Below are 25890 nucleotides of genomic sequence, written 5' to 3' on the forward strand. Positions count from 1 at the left end.
AGAAGATGCCCCACTGAACAGGTGCTGGATCCTGAAAGAGTGGACCAGACACCTCCCAAGAAGAAGAGCAGTAGGGTTAAGGCTTTGCCTTCCCCCTTGCCCCAGGTTGAAGATCAAGTCTCTGAGGAGGCTGATCTGAGAGAGCTGAGGGAAACTGAGCCTAAAGAGCTTGAACTTGATCAAGTTGAGTTTCTGGGCTCAGGGGGACCCTCCAGAGAAGACCTGGGGAAGGCACAGTTAGACTGCCCTTCCCTTGAACCCCTCAGACAGCAGGCTGCTGCTGAGGCTGCAGGGAATGCCACAGGTGCCCACAGGGTATACTGGGAAGATGGACTCCTGTACTCTGAGTCAAGAGACCCCAAGCCTGGTGCAACCAGGAGGCTGGTCATCCCCTTGTCTCTGAGAGGTTTCCTTCTCACCTTGGCCCATGAGATTCCCCTTGCAGGTCATTTAGGTCAGACAAAGACTTGGGACAGGCTTGTCTCACACTTTCACTGGCCCCATATGAATGAGAATACCAAGGAGTTTTGTCGCTCCTGTGTCACTTGCCAAGCCAGTGGTAAGTCAGGTGGCACAACAAAGGCCCCCCTCATACCACTACCTGTGGTGGGGGTCCCCTTTGAAAGAGTGGGGATTGACATTGTTGGTCCAATGGAACCCCAGACAGCATCATGGCACAAGTTTATACTGGTGGTGGTGGACCATGCCACCAGGTATCCTGAAGCTATTCCACTTAGGACCACTACAGCACCTGTAGTGGCAAGGGCCCTAGTTGGAGTGTTCTCCAGAGTGGGTTTCCCTAAGGAGGTCGTTTCTGACAGAGGTACAAACTTCATGTCAGGATATCTGACTGCAATGTGGAAGGAGTGTGGTGTGAACTACAAGTTCACCACACCCTACCACCCACAATGCAATGGGCTTGTTGAGAGATTCAACAGGACCCTCAAAGGGATGATTCATGGACTACCTGAAACTCTTAGGAGAAAATGGGATGTCCTGATCCCCTGCCTCTTGTTTGCTTACAGAGAGGTCCCACAGAAGGGGGTTGGCTACAGCCCCTTTGAGCTTCTGTATGGGCATCCTGTAAGAGGACCCCTGTGTTTGGTGAAGGAAGGATGGGAGAGACCTCTCAAAAAGCCTGCAACCAACATAGTGGACTATGTACTTGGTCTCCGCTCCAGGATGGCTGAGTACATGGAGAAGGCATCTAAAAACCTGGAGGCCAGCCAAGAACTCCAAAAAGCTTGGCATGACCAAAAGGCTGTCCTGACTGTGTACCAGCCTGGACAGAAGGTGTGGGTGATGGAGCCAGTGGCCCCAGCAGCTCTGAAAGACAAATGGTCTGGGCCCCACACCATCATTGAGCAAAAGGGAGAGGTTACCTACTTGGTGGACCTTGGAACTCCCAGGAGCCCTCTCAGAGTGCTCCATGTGAACAGGCTCAAAGCATATGTTGACAGGAAGGACATGAGCTTGCTTATGGCCACAGATGAGGGACAGGAGGAAGAGAGTGACCCTCTCCCAGACCTGCTCACTCAGAATCCTGATGATGGATCAGTAGATGGTGTTGTCTTTTGTGGCAGCCTCACTGAGCATCAGCAACAGGATTGCAGGCAAGTTCTGCAATCCTTCAGACATATGTTCTCTCTGACACCCAGCCAAACTGATTGGTGTACCCATGATGTTGACACTGGAGACAGTCTGCCTGTCAAGAGTAAAATCTACCGACAGCCTGATCATGTTAGAGACTGCATCAAAACAGAAGTGCAGAAAATGTTGGAGCTGGGAGTCATTGAGCCCTCAGATAGCCCTTGGGCTAGCCCAGTAGTTCTAGTGCCAAAGCCTCACACCCAGGGTGGTAAGAAAGAGATGAGGTTTTGCGTAGACTACAGAGGCCTCAATGCAGTCACTAAGACTGATGCCCACCCAATACCAAGAGCAGATGAACTTATAGATAAATTGGCTTCTACCAACTTCTTTTTTTTTTTTTTTTATTGAGCAAAATTCAAACAAAAAGATTCGACAATACAAATTCGTTAAGTATACAAAAGATACTAGAATCAAAATACAGCATTGAGAGAACATAACGTAAGAAGGAAGAAAAAGAACAAAAAAAACAAAAAAATTACATACATATACGTGGGTGTAGCATCTAAAAGAAAGTGTCATAGGATACCTAAATAAATTATATGTAGTTTAAGAGATGCGAAAATAAACCGCTCAGGTCGGGGGATGGAGAACCGAAGGGCTCAAGTTAATATACCAACTAGAGATTGGGGCCCAAATCTGTACTCCAAATAGTCTAACTTTCTTGCCTCTAGTACCATAAATCGAGATCTCCTGTTTGTATGTGGCCAGAAATCGACTAAGCCACATTTGAAACGTAGGAGGCTCAACGTCCTTCCAACGGGCGGCCAGAATAATACGGAAAATTGCAGTACCAAGAAAGATGATTCTTTGTTCATCAATGCTATGACCAAGGGATTCATCATGACCCATCAAGTATAGGGTTTCAGAATCTCGTACATTTCGCCCAAATATCTGAGTCCAGAATCCCATGATCATTGCCTTTAATAAATCCAGCTTGGGGCATTTGGCGAACATGTGAATTAAGTTTGCCTGAGGTTGTTTACATCTTGGGCAGTTGTCGTCAGCCCGTAATCCCCAAGAGAATAGTTTGGCTGGTGTATAGTACAAGTTATATATAACTCTGTAATATTGGGCTTTAAGATTAGAGGCAATAAACAGTTTCGATGAGAGGGCCAGGGAGAGGTCTATATCAATATTAGGATTACCTAACCTTACAGCCCAAGCTTGTTCAACTCGCTCTAAATCATCCGGAGATTTTTCCATCAGCATCTGATATAAATTGCCGATGCTAGTGGAGCGTTTCCCGATGATTGAGAAAAAGTGAATACTATCTAATTTGATTCTGGGGACACAATTATGAATCGATGTAAGCACCTGAAAGTATTTGAAAAGATCAGTAGCTGGAATAGTATACTTCTGCTGTAGCCACTCAAATGAGGGAGAAGTATTTTGACCGTAAAAGTCCGCAACTGTATTAATGCCTAAAATCTCCCACCTCCGAGAAATATTATCGTTAAGGGAGGCCGAAAGAATCGAACTGCGCCACAACGGAGTGTATTTTGTAAATTTTGGAATAAATAGTTGTTTAGATACAAATTTCCAAACATTCCATGCATCCTTAACTACTTTTAACTTAATTTTTTTATAGTATGATGGTTCAACCTGCCTTAAGAATAGACCTTGACACTTGGACCCAAGACTCAGCTCATAAATGGAAGGGATATAAGATGTAATAATTGTTGTGGTAATATCTTTGCGATTTAATAAAGGACCCATGTGTTGAATAAGTGTTGCCCATAAGTATAGAGTTAGGTTAGGAATAGCTACCCCCCCCCCCCCCCTATCTTGAGGTAAAGTCAGGAGTGGCAAGGCTCTTCTGATCTTTCCAAAGCTCCAAATGAATTTAGACATGGAGGAGTCAAGGATCTTAATAAAACTACCTCCAGCCAATAGCGGAATAGCCCGGAACAGATAGAGTATCTTTGGGAAGACAGCCATTTTTAGATAGTTAGCTCTTCCGATTATTGAAAGGTGTAGATTATCTACTCTCCTGAGATCATCTTTTATTTTATTAATTAAAGGAGTATAATTTAGGTGGTTGATTTCATTCAGATCAGAGGAGATGCTAACCCCCAGATAGGTAGCATGATTCACTTTATAAGGGCTTTCAAATATAGTGTTTTTTGTGCATAGAACCATTGTTTTGTCCCTATTAAGGGAATAACCTGAGAAGGAACCGAAGATCTGGGTGGCTGATTCAATTTCTTGGATTGCGTCAGCAGGATTGGTAGTTAAAACAGCCACGTCGTCGGCATACGCCAATACTTTTGTCGAGAATAGAGCCACCTTAACAGGTTGAATAAAGGGCGAGGAAAGCAGCTTTAAAATTAGGGGATTAATATAAAGGGAAAATAATAACGGGGAACAGGGGCAGCCTTGCCTCGTGCCTCTTTGTATCTCGATAAACTCTGACTCAAAACTGCAGATGGAGAGTTTAGCCTTTGGGTTAACATATAAAGCCTTTATGGCATTAATGAACTTGTGTCCAAAGTTATTAAGTTCCAAGATGTTCCACAAAAATTGCCATGACACACGGTCAAAAGCCTTCTCGGCGTCGACAAGTATCAACGACATCTCTCCCCCCGTGGCGCCCATGATGTCAAAAAGGGTAATGACTCTCCGGGTATGATCCGTAGTACCCTTCCCGGGAATAAAGCCGTGCTGCCACGGAGAGACAAGACGCTCGATCACCCGACTCAACCGGTTAGCAAGGACCTTGGCATATAGTTTTGAGTCAGAGTTTATAAGGGATATGGGGCGATATGAAGAAGGAAGCTGTGGCGGCTTACCCTTTTTGGGAAAAATCACTATATTAGTGTGTTTCCAGGATTCAGGCGGTGTTGCATGATATTGAACCCCCAAAAAAAGATCCAGTAGATATGGAAGTATTTGTTTAGACAAAGCCTTATAAAGGTCCAAAGGAATTTTGTCGGGCCCTGCAGCCTTGCCGGTTGCGAGATCAGCTAAAGCAAGCTCCAATTCTGTGAGTGAGATTTCTCTTTCAAGATCTTCTTTAACTGATTCTTCAATCAGAGGATTGGGTTCTAGAGCTGGGACCCATGTACCGAGAAATTGTTTTATATCTCCACCGGAATATAAATCTTCACTTTTATATAGCTTCTGGTAATACTTCCGGAAAACGCCTGCAATATCCTGTGAAGTGGTGTATTGCAGACCCTCATATTCAATCATCTTTATCTTGTTATAAGATTGTTTTTGGCGTGTTCGTAGAGCTAGTTGCCTACCTACGTTTTCTCCGGATTCGTATATGTTGTTTTTATTTGCTTGATATGTTTCAGCGGCTTTTCGAGTTAAGGAGCTAATAATTTCAGTCTTTAAAGCTAGTATTTTTTGAAGAGTGTCAGAGGATGAGTCTCCTTGATGAATCTGGGTAGCGTGATGCGCCTCAAGATTAGATAGTTCCCATTTAAGCTTAAGGTTAATGCTATCCTTTATCTTTTTAGACTTAGCCACATAAGATATAGTTTCGCCCCTTAGTGCTGCTTTGAAGCAGTCCCATACGATCAATCTGGGTGAGCTGAATTGATTACAATCGAAGAATGCCTGAGCCCAGGAAGTTATATGAGTTACAAATTCCGGGTTGACAAGAAGCTTCCTATCAAAAGACCATTGGTATTTGGGTCTGATAAAGTTCGACAGATCAAATATGAGAGTCAGGGCATTGTGATCGGAAATTGTTTTTGGGGATTTGATTATATCAACCAAGTCCGATTCAACTAAAGATGTCAAAATATAGTCAATTCGGACATACTTGCTGTGCGGGTATGAAAAATACGTAAATCCAGAATCGTTTTTTTTCTTCATATTCCAAACATCAAGTAAATTATGGCTATCCATTAATTGGCGTAGGGCTCTATAAACCTTAGGCTTACGTCCTTTATAGTTCAAAGGTAGTTGGTTGTCTATAAAGGTTCCTAAAGTGATATTAAAAATCCCCGCAAATAATAAGGGGGCCCGGCCAAGAAGCCAATTCTATTTCTAGGTCACTAAACAATAGGGGATCGGCCAAATTTGACCCATATAGTGTGCAGATAGTAAAACCTAATTTTAGTTGAGCTATAGCCCATCTGCCTTGTTTATCAGCTAGTCTGCGTCTAGCATCACCAATTGCAGATTTTACCAAGATAGCGACCCCCCGTGTTTTAGTGGTTTGAGAAGTGGCTACAATCACATTGTACCCAGGAATCTTTAGCAATTCTTTATCAGATTCAGCAATATGGGTCTCTTGTAAGCATAGAATATCAACTGGATCTTGTCGTAACAGTTGAAATAATTGTGCCCGTTTATTTCCATTATTAAGGCCTGCGATATTCCAGCTGCAGAGTTTTACTCTCCCCATCTAAGATGATAGTTCCCAACCCTGATCTTCAAAGCTAAGTATAAGATATAACCAAAAACTGCAAACATTAAATTTATACACTGATTCCCTCTTATAAGGATCATTTGATCCATCTGTAGAGTTTTATTCTCCCCCTCCAAAATGATAGGCCCCGAGCCTTGTCTTAGAACGAAGTAAAGCGTACAACACCAAATTGCAAAACACAAACTTATAAGCTGATTCCTTCTTATTAACATCCATTGATCCATCATGCTCAAGAATATTTGATGTTGCCTTATTTGAATGAGATTGCTCAATTTTATACATTTTACCCTACCCCTACCCAGCACCCTCCACCCCCCATACACCAACCACCAAGGCATTTAGACTCTATAAGAGTCTGTGGTGATGGTGAAACAGCCCATGACCAGTACCACAATGAGGAAAAAAAATGAGTTATATGGTCAAACAAAAACAAGAAAACTCATAAAATTAAGAAATGCAATATTATGTATTAAAGAGAGAGTAGAGATAAGAGAGAGAGAGAGAGAGAGAGAAAAAAAAAAAAAAAGAAGAGAGAGCTAGATCAACACAAAAAAAGCAGTATATACTATCTCATAAACCTATTCAATAGCCAAAGCTCTTTTTTCCCCAAAAAAAAGTGAAGTATGCATGAAGTATACATGAAAGACAGTTATAGGTGAGCCAACCGGGACCACCAAGACCACCAAGACAGAAAAAATATGTTATCCTAAGGAGTGTTACATGCGATCTCTGTGCTAAACTATAATCCGCCTTAAATCATTTTAACAAATTCTGTCCAGGTCAGTCTCGATATAGAGTGGATATTCAGCTATTAGGCCTGAGGTCAGAAAATCCTCGTACTCATGTTAGGCTATCTAAGAATTCCTTGGCTTTAATTTCTGATGTAAAAAATTTAGCCTGACCATTATAGATGACCTTAAGTTTCGCAGGGTTATTAAGGTAAACCTGAGCTTTTTTTTCCAGAAAGGGTTTGATCAGCTGGCGAAGGCGCCACCTCCTCTCCACGGTAGTGTGACAAAAGTCAGGCCTGACAAAGTAGGAAATTGAATCTCTGCTACGGCGCGCTTCAGGTTTTACTTTATCAGCAATGGCTTGGCGGAGAAGGAAGTTTCCGAAGTATACCAAAACGGCACGCGGGTACCTCCCCTGCAATGTAGAGGCCTTCAGAGTGAATGGAATTCTATGGACTCGTTGGACTTCAAGGTCCCAATTCCAGGATGCGAGTTCAGGGAGTGTGTCTTTGAATAGCTGAACAATGAAAGAGCGTATATCCTCGCCCTCGCTTTTCTCAGGGATCCCAAGGACGCGAAGATTGTTGCGTCGAAGGCGATTTTCCATATCTTCTAATTTCCATCTTACATCCTTTAATTCCTCCTCGTGGGCCTCCACCCGCTCCTGGGTAACTGTGGCTTCAGCTTTGTTAACCACTATTCGATCTTCCATCTCAGCCATTCTTACGTTAGACACCACTACGGATTTCAAAAGCTTTCGGACTACGCCCTGTACCTTATGTAGAGCTATTTGTGCCCTACGGCCATCCTTTGAAGTCTGTTCCCGATGGGAGGCGATGGCCTGAAGAACAGTATCCATTACAGTAGTCAATGTAGCCGGTTGCTGATCTATAGGGCCAGATAGATTGAGATGGGAAGCAGAGGCATGCTCCTCAGGGTTAAGGGCTGGTGTCGGTGAATAGTCCCAAGTTAATTCTGAAGCACCGTGGTGGCGTTTTTTTTTTCTCATCACAGTTCTCCTGGATTCACCCTGTGCAAAATCGTGATCATTTTTCATTGCACTAATATCAGAGCCGGTGTTGCACTCTGATTCCAGATCTGAGTCGTGTGACCATCTAGGATCTTCAGGACCCTCGGATATTGAATAAAAGTCAGACGGATCCCTATCGGTATCTAAGGAGTCAGATGTAGCGTGATCATTACGATCGTTGCGAATTTCCCTCATGGTGCCTGGACACTCCGTGGTTTGTGCCACATTCGTAGGTGTGTTTTGTGCGCTAGTTAGAAACATATCAGTGACTTCAGTAGTTGCCCCCGTTTCAAGAGAAGAGACCAAAGGTTGTGCAATTGTTTCACCATCAGCAGGCTCATTAGATGCTATCAGCGAGTCTGTTTGGGATAGTGTTGTATTACATGGTATGTTAGGAATTTTCAACTCTGGATTTACTGGAGGCAAGAGGATAGGCACCAAAACACTGTCCATAGAAATGGGGACAAGCAAGGGCATAGGATAAGCATGGGCTGAAGAGTGTGAATTAGTACCTTCAGGGTCTGGAGAAATACCTCTGTTGAGCTCACCAGCTGGCCCGCACTCTTCATCACGAGAACCGCCTCCCAGCAAGCCTCTCTCAACCTCACCTTCACCCGGAATCTTAGGCAGAGAGGAGGGACCGGGCGCCGGAGGCTGATCCACAGACAGGTGAGCGAGGGCGGGAGAGGGAGGAGGAGCGGGAGTTCTCCGTAGCAGGTCAACAATGGAGGGGCCCGGTAATTGCTTAGCGGGTCTGGATTGTTTCGCCGCCGCTGAAGCTGGAATGGAGTCGGGTGTACGAGGCGTGCGGGTCTCATCAGGGCTCGGCACATCTTTCCGTTTTAGTGCTAACTCCCGGTCTTTGAGAGCCTGTTTCGCTGCGCGGGTCTTCACAGCAGCGGCAGCGGCAGCCACCGCTGCAGCGTTCTTAGGGGCCATCTCTTTACTGCTCTCTTGAGGCGTAGAGTCAGCACAAGATGGGTAGGCGGGCAGAATGACTGCCACAGCCGCGGGACTTGTCTGCACAACCTCGGGAGTGTTATTAGGGATGCTTCTGCGTGACTGGTTATGTTTTATAAGTCTGAGCACTGCAAACCCTATGAGCGAGGAAAGGAAGGTTAGGCGGGAGCGTTGTACAAGAACCGCCGACGTATCGTCTGAGTCATCCGTACAGCATCCGACCCCCTCCATCAGTTGCAAAAACTTTTTATTAGGTGTCCTGTCGTAACAAGGCTTTCCGCTTGTCCGTTATCCTCACATCACTTCACATACCATCGGATTGGTAGTCTCTTTAATCTCCCTCCTTTCAACTTTGTAAAACGACGGTCATCTCTTGATTTACCGAGAAAACCGGCACTGGTCACGGGCGTCTCTCAGCAGGCTAGGACGCCACCGCCATCTTGCCCTGGAACATTTTCTTCTGCCAACTTCTTAAGTACATTTGATTTGACAGCTGGGTATTGGCAAATCAGGTTAGCTGAGGAAGCCAAACCCATGACAGCATTTTCTACCCCTGGTGGGCATTATCAATTTGTGGTAATGCCCTTCGGTCTGAAAAATGCACCTGCCACCTTCCAAAGGTTGGTGAATCAAGTCCTCACTGGGCTGGATGACTTCTGTGCAGCATATCTTGACGATATTGCTGTCTTTAGCTCCACCTGGGAGGATCACCTGGTCCACCTGAGGAAAGTGTTAGAGGCTCTGCAAAAGGCAGGCCTCACTATCAAGGCCACTAAGTGCCAGATAGGGCAGACACAGGTTGTATACCTGGGCCACCTTGTAGGTGGAGGCCAGGTTCAGCCACTGGAGAGTAAGATACAGGCCATCAAGGACTGGACTCCTCCAATCACCCAGACTCAGGTTCGAGCTTTCTTGGGCCTGACTGGGTACTATAGGAAGTTTGTCAGAAATTATGGGTCCATAGTGACCCCTCTTAATGACCTGACAAGCAAAAAGATGCCAAAGAAAGTTCAGTGGACAGCAAGCTGTCAGAAAGCATTCAATGACCTAAAGCAGGCCATGTGCACAGCACCTATCCTAAAGAGTCCAGATTACTCCAAGCCATTCATTGTCCAAACAGATGCTTCTGAGTTGGGTGTGGGAGCTGTTCTGTCTCAGCTGAATTTTGATGGTAATGATCAGCCTATTGCTTTCATTAGTAGGAGGCTGACCCCCAGAGAGACAAATTGGTCAGCTATTGAGAGGGAGGCCTTTGCTGTGGTTTGGGCCCTGAAGAAGCTGAGGGCCTACTTGTTTGGCACTCACTTCACCATTCAGACCGACCATAAGCCCCTCTTGTGGCTAAATCAGATGAAGGGTGAAAACCCCAAACTGCTTAGGTGGTCCATTTCCCTACAGGGGATGGATTTTACAGTGGAGCATAGACCTGGTACTGATCACAGCAATGCTGATGGGCTCTCCAGGTATTTCCACTTAGAGCAAGAAGACTCACCTGGTCAAGGTTAGTTTATTGTCCCAAAGTTTGGGGGGGGGGGTCATGTAGGAGAGTAGGGTCTGCAATCCTATGATCACCCAGATTTTTGCTTTTTGCTGCACTGGTTTACGACTTTCCCTGGCTGTGGGCCTGCTAATCAGACCCCCAGCCTAGCTGTTCTCTCTATCCAAATTGTACTCAGGTACTGAATTGGCACTGGGCCCTCTCTAAGTCCCTGTACCCAGGGCTGAGGTGTACCCAGAAGTCTCCCAGGGGCTGAAGCATGTATTGTGCCACCCCTGGGCTGACTAACTAAACTGACACAACTGGCTGCACGACAGCTGGGGCAAGGTGGTGTACTCACCCTTTGCTTTAGATATAGTATACCTATATCTAACCCTAAAATGGACACACAGATCTCCTATCAGTCACTCCTATGGCAGGCCTTAACAATCCTGGAGGCAGAGTGCTTGGAATCGTGTGAGATGGTGCTCTGGCATGAGCTGAGCCTGTCTGCGGCTTTCGGGATCCATCCCTTAGCCGTTTCCATGATATCGCATACCATATACTCTTAAGTGCATTATAATCCTCGCGGTTAAATGCCAACTCTTGTATCGCTTTATCTGAAAGAAACAGGTTAGTATTAGATTCCTTACCTTAGAATATCCCCAGGCGTCAGTCTGGATCCGGAAACTTTTGCGTAGCATTACCCCTGCGCGTCGGTAGGCGTCGTCTGCAGGCGTCCCCTGCGGCTCCGCGTCGTCGGCGTTGTGCGCCGTGATGACGTCGCTGGAGTATATAGACGCCGCCTCCGCGCGCTGACGTCAGTTCTTCTTTTTTCCGCGCCAGTTAGCGCAGATCCGAAGAGCAGTACTCTGGTCTTTTGACCAAAGTTTTTGTTAAATATAACTCTTTAAGGTGCCGGTAGGATGCCCGGGTTTAAAAGTTGTGACGGGTGCGACCGCCTGATGTCGGTCACCGACCACCATCGACTCTGCCTCCGGTGTCTGGGCGCGGACCACGACGTGGATTCCTGCGTCGACTGCTGGGCCTTGACGAGTAAGGCTAGGCGGGAGCGGTCCCGCAAGCTGCTCGAGCTCCGGGTGTCGGCCCCGCGTCGAGAGGGGTCCCGGTCCGGACGGAGGTCGAGGGAGCGGTCGAGAGAACGGTCGCAGAGCCGCCATGAGCGCTCCGGAAGTCGTCACCATTCCTCCGGTTCCTCGGGTAAGCGACACAAGAAGTCGGGGCGTCGTCATCGTACCCCCGACTCCCCCCGACGCCCGCGCGATGCGGCCGGGGGTTCGGGTGACCCCACCCCCGCGGCCCTGCGTGGGTCGCCGACGCCGCCTGCTCCATACCCGCCGGTCCATGAGGCTGTCTCCTCCGGCGGGGCCTACGGCGCCTGCGGGCCCGTCGGTCCCGTCTGGGGGCCTGAGCGGTTCGGGTGCTCCTGCCCCGACGCCGCCGGCGGTTCCGGCCCCGGCGCCGCTGGGTCCTTCAGGGTCGTCGCCGGCTGGTCAACCGGCCTCTCCGGCACCGATTCCATCGGGGCAACCCGTGGTGCCGCCTCCACGCGACGCCGTGACTCCGACGTCGGTTCCGGCCGGCGTCGGGGCGCCGGCGCCGCGCGGCGCCACCCCCATTCCCTCTCCGAATCCGGACGCGGAGTCGGACCGGCATCGTCCGACGCCGAGTCCGACGCCGTTGGGGCCCATTGGCTCCGAGGAGCCGGTCTATATCGTTGAGTCAACCTATGGCGATGAAGACGATTATGGAGAGGGTTGGGAGGGGTCTGAGGACCCTCTGTCACGCGACTGTCAGTACGTGGACTGGGCAGGTGACTTGGGTGATGCCAGTGGTCTGGACGATTCCCCTAACCCTGGGTTTGTCTCGCCTCCCACTGTGGCGTCGGAGGCTGGGGCTGCCTATTCTGTAGTGCTGATGAGGGCTGCCAAGGCGTTGAGCCTTGAGCTCCCCGTCGCTAAGGTGAAGCCTAACATCCTCACCGAGGTATTCAAACCACAGTCATGCCCACAGGAGCCTCTGCTGCCGTTTAATGACGCCTTGACGGATGTCCTTTTGGGCACATGGTCCAGGCCCGCTTCAGGGTCACCTGTTGATCGGAATGTTGCCAGGCGCCACCGTCCGTGTTCGGACGACCCTGCCTTTCTGTCCACCCATCCCTCCCCTGAGAGTCTGGTGATCCAGGCCTCAACTTCCCAGACCGCGTTCCCGACGGCCCCGCCCGATCGGGAATCTAAGCGGTACGACCAGTATGGCAAGAAGGTCTTCTCGTCTCTGAGTCTGGGACTGCGGTCTTGCAACACGGCATGCCTCTTGGGCCGCTACACCCACTCTCTGTGGGATACGGTCGCGGAGTGCCTGCCGCAGTGCCCGCAGGAGGTGCAGGCCAAGCTCGGCCAGGCTTTGGTTGAAGGCCGAGACGCGGCTAGGTATTCATAAGGTGTGGTCTTGACACGACCGACTCGCTGGGCAGAGCGATGTCCACGACGGTGGCGATTCGTCGCCACGCCTGGCTGAGATCCGCCAATTTCTCGCCGGATGTCCAAAATGCCTTGATGGACATGCCGTTCGATGGCACTCGCCTGTTTGGCGACAAAGCGGACAACGCGCTTGAGCGCTTCAAGGACTCCAGGGTCACGGCCAAGTCCTTGGGTCTTTCGACCCAGCGCCAGCAAACGGGTTCGTTTCGCCCCTTTCGTGGCCAAGGAAGGGGCGGTCCCGCACGTGCTGCCAGCCACGCACCGCAAAACACTTCTCAACGCGGTGGCGGCCGTGGATTCCGCCGTGGTGGCGGACGGGGACAGCGGCGAGGTCAGTCCACACCTCCCCCCGCAGCAGCCTCCAAATCCTCCTAGTCCAAGCTTTCAGGCCCATGTGACGCCAGTGGGTGGCAGGGTTCGCCATCACCACTCCCGCTGGCGCACTATCACATCGGACAGGTGGGTGCTGCAGCTCGTCCGAAGGGGCTACTCCCTCCCCTTAGAGACCACTCCTCGAGCCATGCCACCGCAGAACCACCGTATGTCGGGGGACCACTTGACACTTCTGCAGGAGGAAGTTACGGCCCTCTTGGCCAAGGGGGCCATCGAGCGCGTTCCTGGGCCAGAAGTAGGGTGTGGTTGCTATTCCCACTACTTTCTGGTACCCAAGAAGGACAAAGGGGGCCTACGTCCTATCTTGGATCTACGGAACGTCAACGGCTTCCTCCGGAAGGAGAAGTTCAAGATGTTGACTTTGGCTCAGGTCTTGACTGCTCTAGACCCGCTAGACTGGATGGTAGCGTTGGACTTGCAGGATGCGTATTTTCACATCCCCGTCCTGCCGGCCCACCGGCGTTACCTGCGGTTCACGGTAGGCCACGAGCACTTTCAGTTTATCGTGCTCCCATTCGGCCTTACCAGCGCCCCACGGGTATTCACGAAAGTGATGGCGGTGGTCGCAGCTCATCTGCGCCAGTTAGGGGTTTCAGTCTTCCCCTACCTCGACGACTGGTTGTTGAAGGCGGGCTCGCCCCAAACAGTCGTCCACCACCTTCAGATGACGGCAGACCTCCTGCACGAGCTGGGGTTTTCCATCAATGTGCCGAAATCACACCTGTGTCCCTCTCAAAAGCTCCTTTTCATTGGAGCGGTTCTCGACTCGGCGCAGTTTCGGGTTTATCCTCCGGAACGGCGGGTCCGGGATATTCAGGCTCCGATTCCCATCTTTCAGCCGTTATCCCGGGTCTCGGTCAGGTTGATGCTGCGGCTTCTGGGGCTGATGGCCTCCTGCATCCTTCTGGTGCATCACGCCAGGTGGCGGATGCGGGCTCTGCAGTGGGACCTGAAGTTTCAGTGGGCCCAGCATCAGGGCAACCTATCCGACCATGTCCTGATCTCGGAGGGCACTGCGAGACAGTTGCAGTGGTGGCTTACGGGCCGCGATTGGGTCAGAGGCAGATCCCTCTCCCTTCCCCGACCGGAGCACGTGGTTGTGACGGACTCGTCCCTCCAGGGCTGGGGAGGCCACTTGGGAGAGGCGGAGATCAGAGGCAACTGGTCTCCGGCGGAGTCCCGGCTCCATATCAACATGTTGGAGCTGCGGGCGATTCGCCTAGCACTGAAGGCATTCCTCCCCTTTGTCAACGGGAGTGTAGTGCAGGTGTTCACAGACAACACCACCGCCATGTGGTACTGCAACAAGCAGGGCGGAGTGGGGTCGTGGACCCTTTGCCAGGAGGCCCTGCGTCTCTGGCAATGGCTGGAACGTCAGGGCGTGACTCTGACGGTTCAACACCTGGCAGGTTCTCTGAACGCCAGGGCGGACGAACTCAGCCGTCGGTGCTCGGTGGATCACGAATGGCGTCTGAACTCGGACGTGGCGAGAGGCCTCTTTCTGCAATGGGGAGAGCCTTGGTTAGATCTATTCGCCACAGAAGAGAACGCGCAATGTCATCAGTTCTGCGCGTTGGAGTTTCCAAGACGGCACTCGCTCGGCGACGCCTTTCGGCGCGAGTGGAGTTGCGGTCTGTTGTACGCCTTTCCGCCTATACCACTTCTGCCCAGAGTGCTGAAGAAGATCAGGCGCGACCGGTCCCAAGTTATCCTTGTGGCTCCGGACTGGGCTCGAAGGTACTGGTATCCCGAGCTACTCAGCATGTCAGTCGGTCCCTCGATCCGCCTGCCCCTTCAGGAGGACCTTCTGTCGCAGTAGCAGGGGACGGTCCTCCACCCGAACCTGTCCAGTCTCCACCTCCATGCTTGGAGATTGAGCGGCGACAGTTGAGGCCATTTGACTTGCCTCCTGAAGTCTGTGATGTGATTCTGGCAGCCAGGCGTCCCTCCACAAAGTCGGTATACGCCTGCCGGTGGAACAGATTTGTGGCATGGTGCACAGCAAAGGCTGTGGATCCTCTCTCTGCCCCCCTTTCTGAGGTTCTCCTCTTCCTTCTTTCTCTTGCCCAGCAGGGCTCTGCTCTGGGCACTATCAAGGGCTACCTTTCTGCCCTTTCCGCCTTCTTGAGGCTTCCTGATCAGCCATCTTTATTCAAGTCCCCTATTGTAATGAGATTCTTGAAAGGCATCACGCACATGTATCCACCTGTTCCGTTCGTGATGCCTCAGTGGGACTTGAACCTGGTTCTGACTTTCTTGATGTGCGCTCCCTTTGAGCCGCTTCATTCCTGTCCTCTCCGTCTTCTCACTTTAAGACGGCCTTCCTGGTTGCCATCACCTCTGCCAGGAGAGTGAGTGAGCTCCAGGCTCTTTCTGTGAAACCTCCTTTCTTGTCCGTTCATCCTGACAAGGTGGTTCTTAGAACTAGACCTTCTTTCCTGCCCAAAGTAGTTTCACATCGGGCAGTCCATCACCTTACCCTCCTTCTTCCCGCCTCCGCATCCTTCAAAGGATGAAGAGCGGCTCGTTCGTCTGGACCCAAAACGTGCGCTTTCATTTTATATGGATCGCACACGCCAGTTCCGGGTGGATGATCAACTATTTGTTGGCTACGTGGGTGAGAAGAAGGGAAGGGCGGTGCAGAAACAAACCATCTCTCGGTGGGTCGTCCTGTGCATCAAAGCATGCTACTCTTTGGCTCGGAAGGAGCCTCCTGTTGGGCTGAGGGCCCATTCCACTCGGGCCACGGCGGCTACTACTGCCCTGGGCCGGGGAGTCCCTTTGCAGGACATTTGCCAGGCGGCTACATGGGCCTCGCTGCACACCTTTGCGAGGCATTACTGCCTGGACAGTCAAGTCCGGAGGGACGGCTTCTTTGGCCGTTCGGTCCTCCAGGATTTTCTGGTGTAGGATTGTATTGGTTCGCAGACCCACCACCGGGGTTGGTATTGCTGGGGTATCTATTCTAAGGTAAGGAATCTAATACTAACCTGTTTCTTTCAGATGAACAAGTTACTTACCTTCGGTAACGATATATCTGTAAGAAACAGTAGTTAGTATTAGATTCCTTACCGCCCCACCCATCCTCCCCGTTCTGCGAACTGATACCTAGGGTTAAGGTCATCCCTTTCAGGGCCCTAGTTTCACATGGCACCAGTGTTAGTTCTCACATGGCTCTGCGTGTTCTGGCGCGGAAAAGCTGTGTGCAAAGAACTGACGTCAGCGCGCGGAGGCGGCGTCTATATACTCCAGCGACGTCATCACGGCGCCGACGACGCGGAGCCGCAGGGGACGCCTGCAGACGACGCCTACCGACGCGCAGGGGTACTGCTACGCAAAAGTTTCCGGATCCAGACTGACGCCTGGGGATATTCTAAGGTAAGGAATCTAATACTAACTACTGTTTCTTACAGATATATCGTTACCGAAGGTAAGTAACTTGTTCATCAAAACATGTCGAGTAAGGTGTCATACGAATTGGAATACTAACCCCTCGCCAATTCTGGCGACGGGGTTAGCATTCCACCCTTCTAGAGGGACACGACATGCATGTAACCTGTAACCCCGGTTAAAGTCCAACCGAGCCTCAGCTCCACAAAATGGATGCTGCCACCGAGACACAAGTCTGCCCTCCTGCTGCTGGGAGTCCTCCCAGAGCAGGAGATAAGGACAAAGGGTTTCCTGCCAGGGGCGGTGCCAGCACCGTCCCAGACAGGATTTTGTGTATTCTAGGTAGGCAGGGCTTCAGAGGAAGGTGACTGCAAGTGGCACCCCGGTGCTCACTGTGCATAGGCCGGCTTGAACCAGTTCCAGGGGCACACCAGACCCTGAGCTGGGGAAAGCCCGCCAAAGGAGAGGGGTGTAACCACCCCCCTCCTGGTCCCACCGATAGGGCAGGACTTAGTCGCGTGCCAGCCCCCTTTTCCCAGATAAAGGTAGGAACTGGCCCCCTTCCAAATTAGATCATCTTTGGAATCAAGACACGACTTTCTACGAAAGGACATCAAGATTTCTTCTTCAAGATTCTCCCTTGTGACTAAGGAGTAGTCACCCTGCATCCGCAGGCACCATCTTAAGAACACTGCGGTCTGCTGCAAGTCCTTCCTCCGGAATCCGACTGCCCAGCTCGACGAGAACCGGCTTCCCTGGCACCTCTGACCTCTACCCACCTCTACAGCCCAGCTGAGAACCGTGGGTGCGACGAGACCTCGAGGGACCGGCCATCTTCAAGACTGCACGACTTCTTTCCAGCACGACCGCCAAGGTATCCTCTGGTGAGTGCTTTGGGGTCCGAGAAGCCCCGACCCTGAGCAGCTCCAGCACCGAAGTTCAGCCTCCCAGCATCTCCAAGATCTGCGTGGGGCCCTTCTGCTTTTTGCTGCTCACCGCGTTGTTTGGCTACTAGCCCGCTGGCTTGTGGCCTTCCTAACGACGCCCGACGACATCACTACTGCTGGTCTGGTTGCTCCAGACTGGCTCTTGCTCCCTTCCAGAAGAGGAGCACCCCGGACCCTCCTGGTCCACTCAAGACGCCATTTTGAGTCCACCGCGTGGGCTTGAATTAGCCAAGGCTTTGTTGCCCAATCCTGGGTTCTTCGACGCCGACAGCTTCATCCATCGTGGGACAGCTCGCCCCTCCATCCTGGTCGCCGACAACGCCTCCTGGTCCGTGAGATCTGCAGAGCACAGCGTCGCCCACTCACCTAGTCGAGGTGACTACCATCCGGTGCCCTCCTGGTGCCCCCTGACTACTGGCTAGTAGTCACGAACTTGGTCCCCTCTGCTTTCAGGTGTCATCCATCTTCGATCCAGGCTTGGATCACTCGAACAATCTTCACTGGTCGCCTGCCAGCAACTCCTTTCTTCCGGGCTCCTGGTTCGTCAACGAGGATTCCCGACGTCTTTTGAGACCTATGCAGCTGCAGCCCCTGGGCTAGGTAACTTCGGCATTTCGGTGCCCCAGCATAGCCTCACTATCCAAGGGTCAGGATCCACTGTCGTTTTCTCCCTACCAGGTCGGGTTCGCCCGTGAACACTAACTTTACCGTTACTAGCTATCATAGACTTTGTCCCGCATCCCGCGTGAAAGTGCACACTCTGCACCCGAGTCCCCTGGGCCTCCTAGAAGTAATCTAACGATTCTATAGTCAAGTCCTAGCGATTCCAAAGCCTATTAGTACTGTACTTACCTGCTAGTAATTTCGCATTCCACTTTTAGAGTATATGGTTTTTCGTGCCCCTCGGGCATTTGTATATACTGTGCTAACTTAAGTATTTTCGTAAGAGTTTTGTTGTGTGCCTAGCACCCTGTCCTCATAAAGAGTACAGGGCTGTTGTGATTCTAATAAATACACTGTTTATTTTCATAACACTTGTGTGGTGTCCTTTCACTGGGTGTTCAAGGGGTAATGTGATGGTAAAACAGCTGGCTTAACACTCCCTCTAGAGTCTTAGCCTTAGACTGCTCGTATCCATGCTACTAGGATAGCTGGTCTATAAGGTTGGCTTACAACCAATCATCAATAAGGGTTGTTTGGACTGATATATAGTGCTCACTAGAATAGTGAACACTGCACATCAGGCCAACTTCTCACAGGAGTGCAGAGTGCAGAGTGCAGAGTGCATAGGGAGTGCAGAGTGCATAGGGAGTGCAGAGTGCATAGGGAGTGCAGAGTGCATAGGGAGTGCAGGGTGCATAGGGAGTGCAGAGTGCATAGGGAGTGCAGAGTGCATAGGGAGTGCAGAGTGCATAGGGAGTGCAGAGTGCATAGGGAGTGCAGAGTGCAGAGTGCATAGGTAGTGCAGAGTGCATAGGGAGTGCAGAGTGCATAGGGAGTGCAGAGTGCATAGGGAGTGCAGAGTGCATAGGGAGTGCAGAGTGCATAGGGAGTGCAGAGTGCATAGGGAGTTCAGAGTGCAGAATGCATAGGGAGTTCAGAGTGCATAGGGAGTTCAGAGTGCAGAGTGCATAGGGAGTGCAGAGTGCATAGGGAGTTCAGAGTGCATAGGGAGTTCAGAGTGCAGAGTGCATAGGGAGTGCAGAGTGCATAGGGAGTGCAGAGTGCATAGGGAGTGCAGAGTGCATAGGGAGTGCAGGGTGCATAGGGAGTGCAGAGTGAGTGCAGGGTGCAGAGTGCATAGGGAGTGCAGAGTGCATAGGGAGTGCAGGGTGCAGAGTGCATAGGGAGTGCAGAGTGCATAGGGAGTGCAGAGTGCATAGGGAGTGCAGAGTGAGTAGGGAGTGCTAGAGTGCATAGGGAATGCAGAGTGCAGAGTGAGTAGGGAGTGCTAGAGTGCAGAGTGCATAGGGAGTGCAGAGTGCATAGGGAGTGCAGAGTGCATAGGGAGTGCCGAGTGCATAGGGAGTGCCGAGTGCATAGGGAGTGCATAGAGAGTGCAGAGTGCATAGGGAGTGCAGAGTGCATAGTGCATAGGGAGTGCAGAGTGCATAGGGAGTGCAGAGTGCATAGGGAGTGCAGAGTGCAGAGTGCATAGGGAGTGCAGAGTGAGTAGGGAGTGCTAGGGAGTGCTAGAGAGTGCAGAGTGAGTAGGGAGTGCTAGAGAGTGCAGAGTGAGTAGGGAGTGCTAGGGAGTGCTAGAGAGTGCAGAGTGAGTAGGGAGTGCTAGGGAGTGCTAGAGAGTGCAGAGTGAGTAGGGAGTGCTAGGGAGTGCTAGAGAGTGCAGAGTGACTAGGGAGGGCTAGAGAGTGCAGAGTGACTGCAGAGATTAAGCTAATGGCAATGTAAATGACAATGCCATTTATTTATCTGTTTTCAAAACCAACACATAAATACAGATTTTGGCATTTACAATGCCAATAACTAACTTTTCCAATGGCGAAACCATTGCATTGTAAATGCTTGTTATCTTCATGGGGCCATGTGTTTAAACACATGGCCACATAATGATAAGAGATCCCCATGCTCCGGCGCGATCCTCTTGGGACCGCGCTTGTTATTTTTATTTTTGGTTGTTTAATGTTGGAACACTGAAAATTTTTCTTCCCTCATGCACTTTCACCTACATGAAGACATGCCTAGCTTCTTTCCTATTTTTGTACGTTATTTTAAATGACAAGCGCTTTTTTCGAAAGCGCTTTTAATTAATGTCAGGAGACGCAAAAGAAACCACGTGACAATAACAGCACCGACTATTTCCGGCTGTAATTATAATTAGATTAGGGGATGGTTAATGATGTAAAAATAAAACTGAGCTGCTCGCGGTGCCGCTTTAGAAAAATGACTGCCGAGCATGAATGAAAAAATAGACGGCTCGAATGAAAGAAAGGCTAAAAGAATCAATGAACTATGAATGCTTGGCACAAGGCAATGCACAGCGGGGCTGCAAGCACGAGGCAGGGCAGGAGGGGTGTGGCAGGCGCTGCTGTTATGGGGGAGAAGAAGTACGGCTTGGGTGAACTGTATTGATGGCCAGATACGGTCAGTGCATTGCCCTAGTGTATGCGTTGTGCCTGGCCGTTGAAAATAGCATCTTTGCTGACTACGACTGAAGCCTCACTTCTTGTAAATGACTTTTATCATAACAGGATTAAGTGTGACCGCAGCGCTGCTGTTGGCTAAAGTTGCGTTTGTCACTCAATTTCTATTGAGCTTTTCGGAGCATGGTAGAGCCCTGTCACCTCGAATCCGCGAATAATTGCATAACAGCAGCCAGTTTTTTTTCTGCTCATTTGCATATTAATGTGCTTATCTATCCAATTCTCGTTACGGGAATGACTGTTCATTGTGAAATCGCTGGTGTTTTCCCCTGGAGTGAGGGTGTAGCTCTCCCCTGCTCTTGGCCATCTTCCATCAGATGCCACTCCGGATTTAACACTTCTCCCCCAGTGCAAATGGGTTTATTCTGTCGTGGCACGAGGTAACCCCACTATCTCCCTAAATCTCACCCTCTTATTCCAGGTATACCCTCTCCACCCCCAATTTCTATCCCGTAAACATTGCGTCTTCATATAGGGCCTCCTCAGGGCTGCCTGTCTCCTTACCTTTCAGCCCTACGAGCCCCCACCCCAACCCCGCGTATTAGTGGGTTCTTTTTCTTACCTTGTAAATGGCAAGCAACAGTGTAGCAACTACGCTGGTAGGACAACTTTAAACAAGAAGTGGCAAAGTCAAGAGGTCTGGCCTTGGCAAGTGTACAGTATTGTCATTTTTTATTTTTACAGTATACAATAAATAATAAAACATTGGAAAAGTCAAAAGGAGTCCCAAAGCAGCCCAAACACACCAGCCTAGCACCGAAGTGCACTGCTTTCCATGTCTGTGGATGTGATGAGGAACAATGCATTAAATATATTTTCTCAACCGAAGACAAACATCTTTCAGAGATGTTCAATAATCATGGCCACGTTCTTCCCTGTTTGGGACTCGTCACGGTATACAGGTAACCTACTTTCAGCCTCATCACTCTCTTAGGCTCTCAAGTGACTGGCTAGAACAAGCATTTGCAATGCAATAGGTCTCGCATTCACACAAGTTTAAGATATTGGCATTCTAAAGGACAATGCCTTTTATTTATGTTTTAAAAACAAAAACAAAGTTAAAAGGCATTGGTACTTGCAATGTCAATAGCTCAACCTCGCGTAAATGCGAGACCTATTGCATTGCAAATTCTTGTTTGACCTGTCTGACATTGATCTTGATAACCAGGACCCAAGTCACTGTGCTTCCTCCCTAAATTGACTATGGTAAGTACTTCTGTACCTCCACAATTGGCTACTGGTATACCCTTATAAGTCCCCAGTTTATGGTACTAACGTACCCTCGGCATAGATTCACCAGGGGTCTCCCGTGGGCTGCAGCATGTATTTTGTCTCCCATGAGAGACTACTCAAACTTTGACTACAGGCCTGCCACTACAGCCTGTGTAAGTTGGTGCTAGCACCACCTACAACAGATATGAGTTTTCTTATATCTGTGGTCACTACACAAAAAAACCTATAAGTCACCCCTAAGGCAGGCCTTTCAATCCTGAAGGCAGGGTGCTGGGTTATAAGTGTGAGTGTGTCCCTGTATGAGTAGGAGACTCCTACAAACCCCAGAGTCGATTCTTCAGGCTTTGTGAGTGCGGCTTGTCATTTTGAGACATATAGTGACCATGTGTCATTACACAATGGCTAACTATATATTGGCTGTGCCGAACCTGGCCATGTTTGGTATGAAACCTGTTGGAATCTGACCCCAACACTGTTGCCGGTGTTGGAGGAATGATTCCATACACAGGGGGCTCCTCCCAGAAGCCCTGAGTACTACCAATAACAGCCTTCCAGGGTCTGCCAGCATGCTAGTGCTGCTGCTGACCCCAGACACGTATCTGCTATCCTGCTGCTGAGCTGAGCTCGAGCAGTGGAGGGTAGAACAATAGGTTTCCTGTCAAGGGGAAGTGTGACCACCTCCCAGACAGGACATAGTGTATTGGGCTGGGGTGGGGGGCGCTTGCCAGTGCCACCGGACTGCTTTGAAGGGCACATTTGGTGCCCTGCTTGCATGCTCTGGTTTGAGCCTATTTAGGGAGCACTTGGCTCCCGCCCTGGTGCGAAATTGGACAAAGGACATGGGAGTATGCTCCCCTCTGTCCAGGCCCTCCTTGGGGAGAGACCCCTGAGTTGTCCTAACTCCTTTCCTAGGGTATTTAAGGGCTTACCTGTGGGTGGGTCCTCAGACTCGTGGTGGGACAAGAATAAAGCCTAAAACCATGTCACTCTTCGCCCATCTGGGTACTTGGACTTCACCTGGAATATAGACTGCATCAAGAAAGACTCATGATGCTCCTGTTCATGCTGTTCTGCAAGTCTTCTTCATCGTCTGTGTGTGTACTTATTCCAGGATGTTCAACAGACCTGTGGGCATCAAGGACACCCTAAGTAATCTCCCTTGGTGTGAAGGAGTAACGTCCCTGCATCTTTAGGCTGCTCAACAAAGCTGACTGGCCTTCTGCTTCTGACGTCCCACGGACTTCAAAAGGCTCAGCAACACAGGTGGTGGTTCTGCAACTCCTTCAAGACCTGACCTGTTCTCTCAGCAAGTTTGAGGCCAGTATCCCTCGTTGGAACTTCTGGAACCAAACCCCTATGCACTGCGTCGACTTGCTGTTGCCAAGGCTTGTTTTTTCTGCACTGCAGAGATCTTCTGGCTACCTGAATCTCCAGCCTCCAGTATCTCTTCCACCCAAGATTAGCGTCCTCCCCTCATCCTCTGCACCATGAGCCTTCACCATTGGTGAGCTGCTCAAGATCCTCTTGCGACTCCTATGCCTTCGGCATGTGAGTCCTCTTAAGGGTCTTCTCCTGCTTCAGTGGGTTCCCCTGCTTGCTTGCAGCCTGCTCAGACTCTCTTGCAATTGATGTGTAATAAATAGACATCTTTTTATATATACACTGTGTGGTTCTTTTTCGTTTAACATTCACTACATGATTAGATCCGATAAAAAAAAAGTTGCTTAACACTCATTCTGGATAAGCCTAAAGGCTGCTCTCCACAGCTACCACTTAGAGAGCTTTCTATGGTTGTCTAAGACCACTAAAATCAACATAAGGGTTTCCTGGATTAGTGCAAGGTGCTTCACTTAAATAAGTGTGCACCATATACTAAGCCAGCCTCCTACATCGATGTGCAGCTACAAGGAGTTAAGCCTGCAATGTTTTACCAGCTAATCTAGGTGCGGTTAGATAAAAAACATCACTAGCATTAGGCACATATAAAAATACTTTTTGTAATTAGTAAGTTCTACTGAACTTTTATACTGGTAGTTGAGGGTCTAGCACAAACCTTTCTACAATCCTTGTGAAGATCAGTTTTCACTAAGGGAGGTAGGTGCAACACCACACTACACCTTGTGTACAATGTCTTTAGTTGGGGAAACCAGTGGGTCCCAATCTTCTAGATACAGTGGTCTTAAGTTCCAGGAACTTAGGACCCTGGCTGCATCAATTAAGTTAAAGACAAGTAGAAACCCTAACACTAAGCAACTCTTAGAGCTGCTTCTGCAGGATGACCTCCAGAAAGCAGATAGGTCAGAAGAGCAGAACTATGTGAGTGGGGTGGCTCTAGAAGGGGGATCAGGATGGGCTCACCATAGTGACACTAATTCTGAGCATGACCAACCAGGAAGAGTCAGATGATTCCACCCTGGTTAACTCTGATCCCCCAGGAAATAGCACAGATGGTAAAGAGGTAGTCCTTAGAGGTAGGGCCCCTGTATTCCTCCTGGGAGGGTGCAAAGAGTACAGGGGAGTTCTAGAACCTCCTTTGTCCATTCCAGTACCTCAGACACATCCATAGGGATCTCCATTTCTAGCAAGAGGGAGGACTCCTTAGAGAGGGAGTACCACCTACTCAAATGTGAGAAAGCCAAGCTCAAGCAAAGCAAAAGCAGATGGACCTTAATAAGGAGACCCTGGAGGTCCAGAGGGCTTGGGGAAAACTGAGACTTGAGTACGATGGTGGCAACACTAGTGTACCTAGAGTCAGGGAAACCTCCTTTCATACTAGGACACTGAGCAGGATAATCCCTCCTTACCAGGAGGGGGATGGTATCCATAAATGGATCACTGCTTTAGAGAGAGCTTGTAAAGTTCAGGTCCCCCAAGGGCAGTGGGCAGCTATCCTGTGGCTCTTCTTTGCTAACAAAGGTAGAAACAAACTTTTCTCTGTAGGAGAGGAAGATGCTGACTGCTACCCAGTCTTGAAGAGTGCCCTCATAGATGGGTTTGGTTTAATCAGTGAGCAATACAGGGTTATGCTTAGGGACACACGGAAGACTGGGTTGAATTTATAGACAATGCTATTAAGGCTCTCGAAGGCTGGCTTCATGGAAGCAAGGCGCATGATTATGAAGAATTGAACAAATTGTTGATGAGGGAGCACATCCTTAATACTTGTCAAAATCAGCAACTGGGCATGTTTGGTATCAAACATGTTGGAATTATACCCCAACATTGTTACTGGTTTTGGAGGTATGCTTTCTGTACTAGGGGGCTCCTTCGGGAAGCCCCAGTACTCCCTGTGTCCGCCTTCCATGCTCTGCAGCAAGCTAGTGCTGCTGCCGCCCCAGACACGATTATGCCCTCCTGCTGCTGCTGAGCTGAGCTCGAGCAGTGGAACGTAGAAAATAGGTTTCTTGTCACAGGGAGGTGTGACCACCTCGCAGACAGGACTTAGTGTATTGGGCGGGGGTAAGGAAGCTTGCCAGCACCACTAGACTGCTTTGAAGGGCACATTTGGTGCCCTTCTTGCATACTCCAGTTTGAGCCAGTTCAGGGAGCCCTTGGCTTCCGATCTGGTGCAAAACTGGACAAAGGACATGAGAGTATCCTTCTCTCTGTTTAGCTCTCGTCTGGGAGGGAACCCTGAATAGTTCTAACCCTTTCCCTGGGGTACTTAAGGCTTACTTGTTGGTGGCTCTCCCGATTCGTCATGGGACAAGATTCAAACCCGAAACCACTTCAACTTCAACAGTCTGGGAACCTGGATTTGACCTGCATCTGAGACTGCAACAAAGAAGATTCCTGCTTCTCCTGGTCTCAACGTTCTGTCAGTCTTCTTCACCGTCTGTGCTTGTGCTTCTTGCAGGTTCCTCTCCAGGCCTGTGGGCATCAAGGCCACTGGAAATAATCCCCCTTGGAGTGAAGGAGTCACTCCTCTGCAGGCACCGAAATCATGCTGACCTGGTCTGCTGCTCCTGCCGACTTCGAAAGGCTCAGTAACACAGCTTGCGGTTCTGCAACTCCCTCAAGGCCTGCCTTGTCC

At 49.9% G+C, this 25890-nt stretch overlaps 1 protein-coding gene across 1 annotated transcript in view; it reads left to right on the plus strand.

Moving 5' to 3' along the window:
- LOC144783414 (E3 ubiquitin-protein ligase rnf213-alpha-like) overlaps positions 1-25890 on the plus strand; it is a 2376820-nt gene that overhangs the window by 1330551 nt on the left and 1020379 nt on the right. The window lies entirely within an intron of this gene.

This window comes from Lissotriton helveticus, chromosome 9 (genome assembly GCF_964261635.1).
Source record: "Lissotriton helveticus chromosome 9, aLisHel1.1, whole genome shotgun sequence".
NCBI lineage: Eukaryota > Metazoa > Chordata > Amphibia > Caudata > Salamandridae > Lissotriton > Lissotriton helveticus.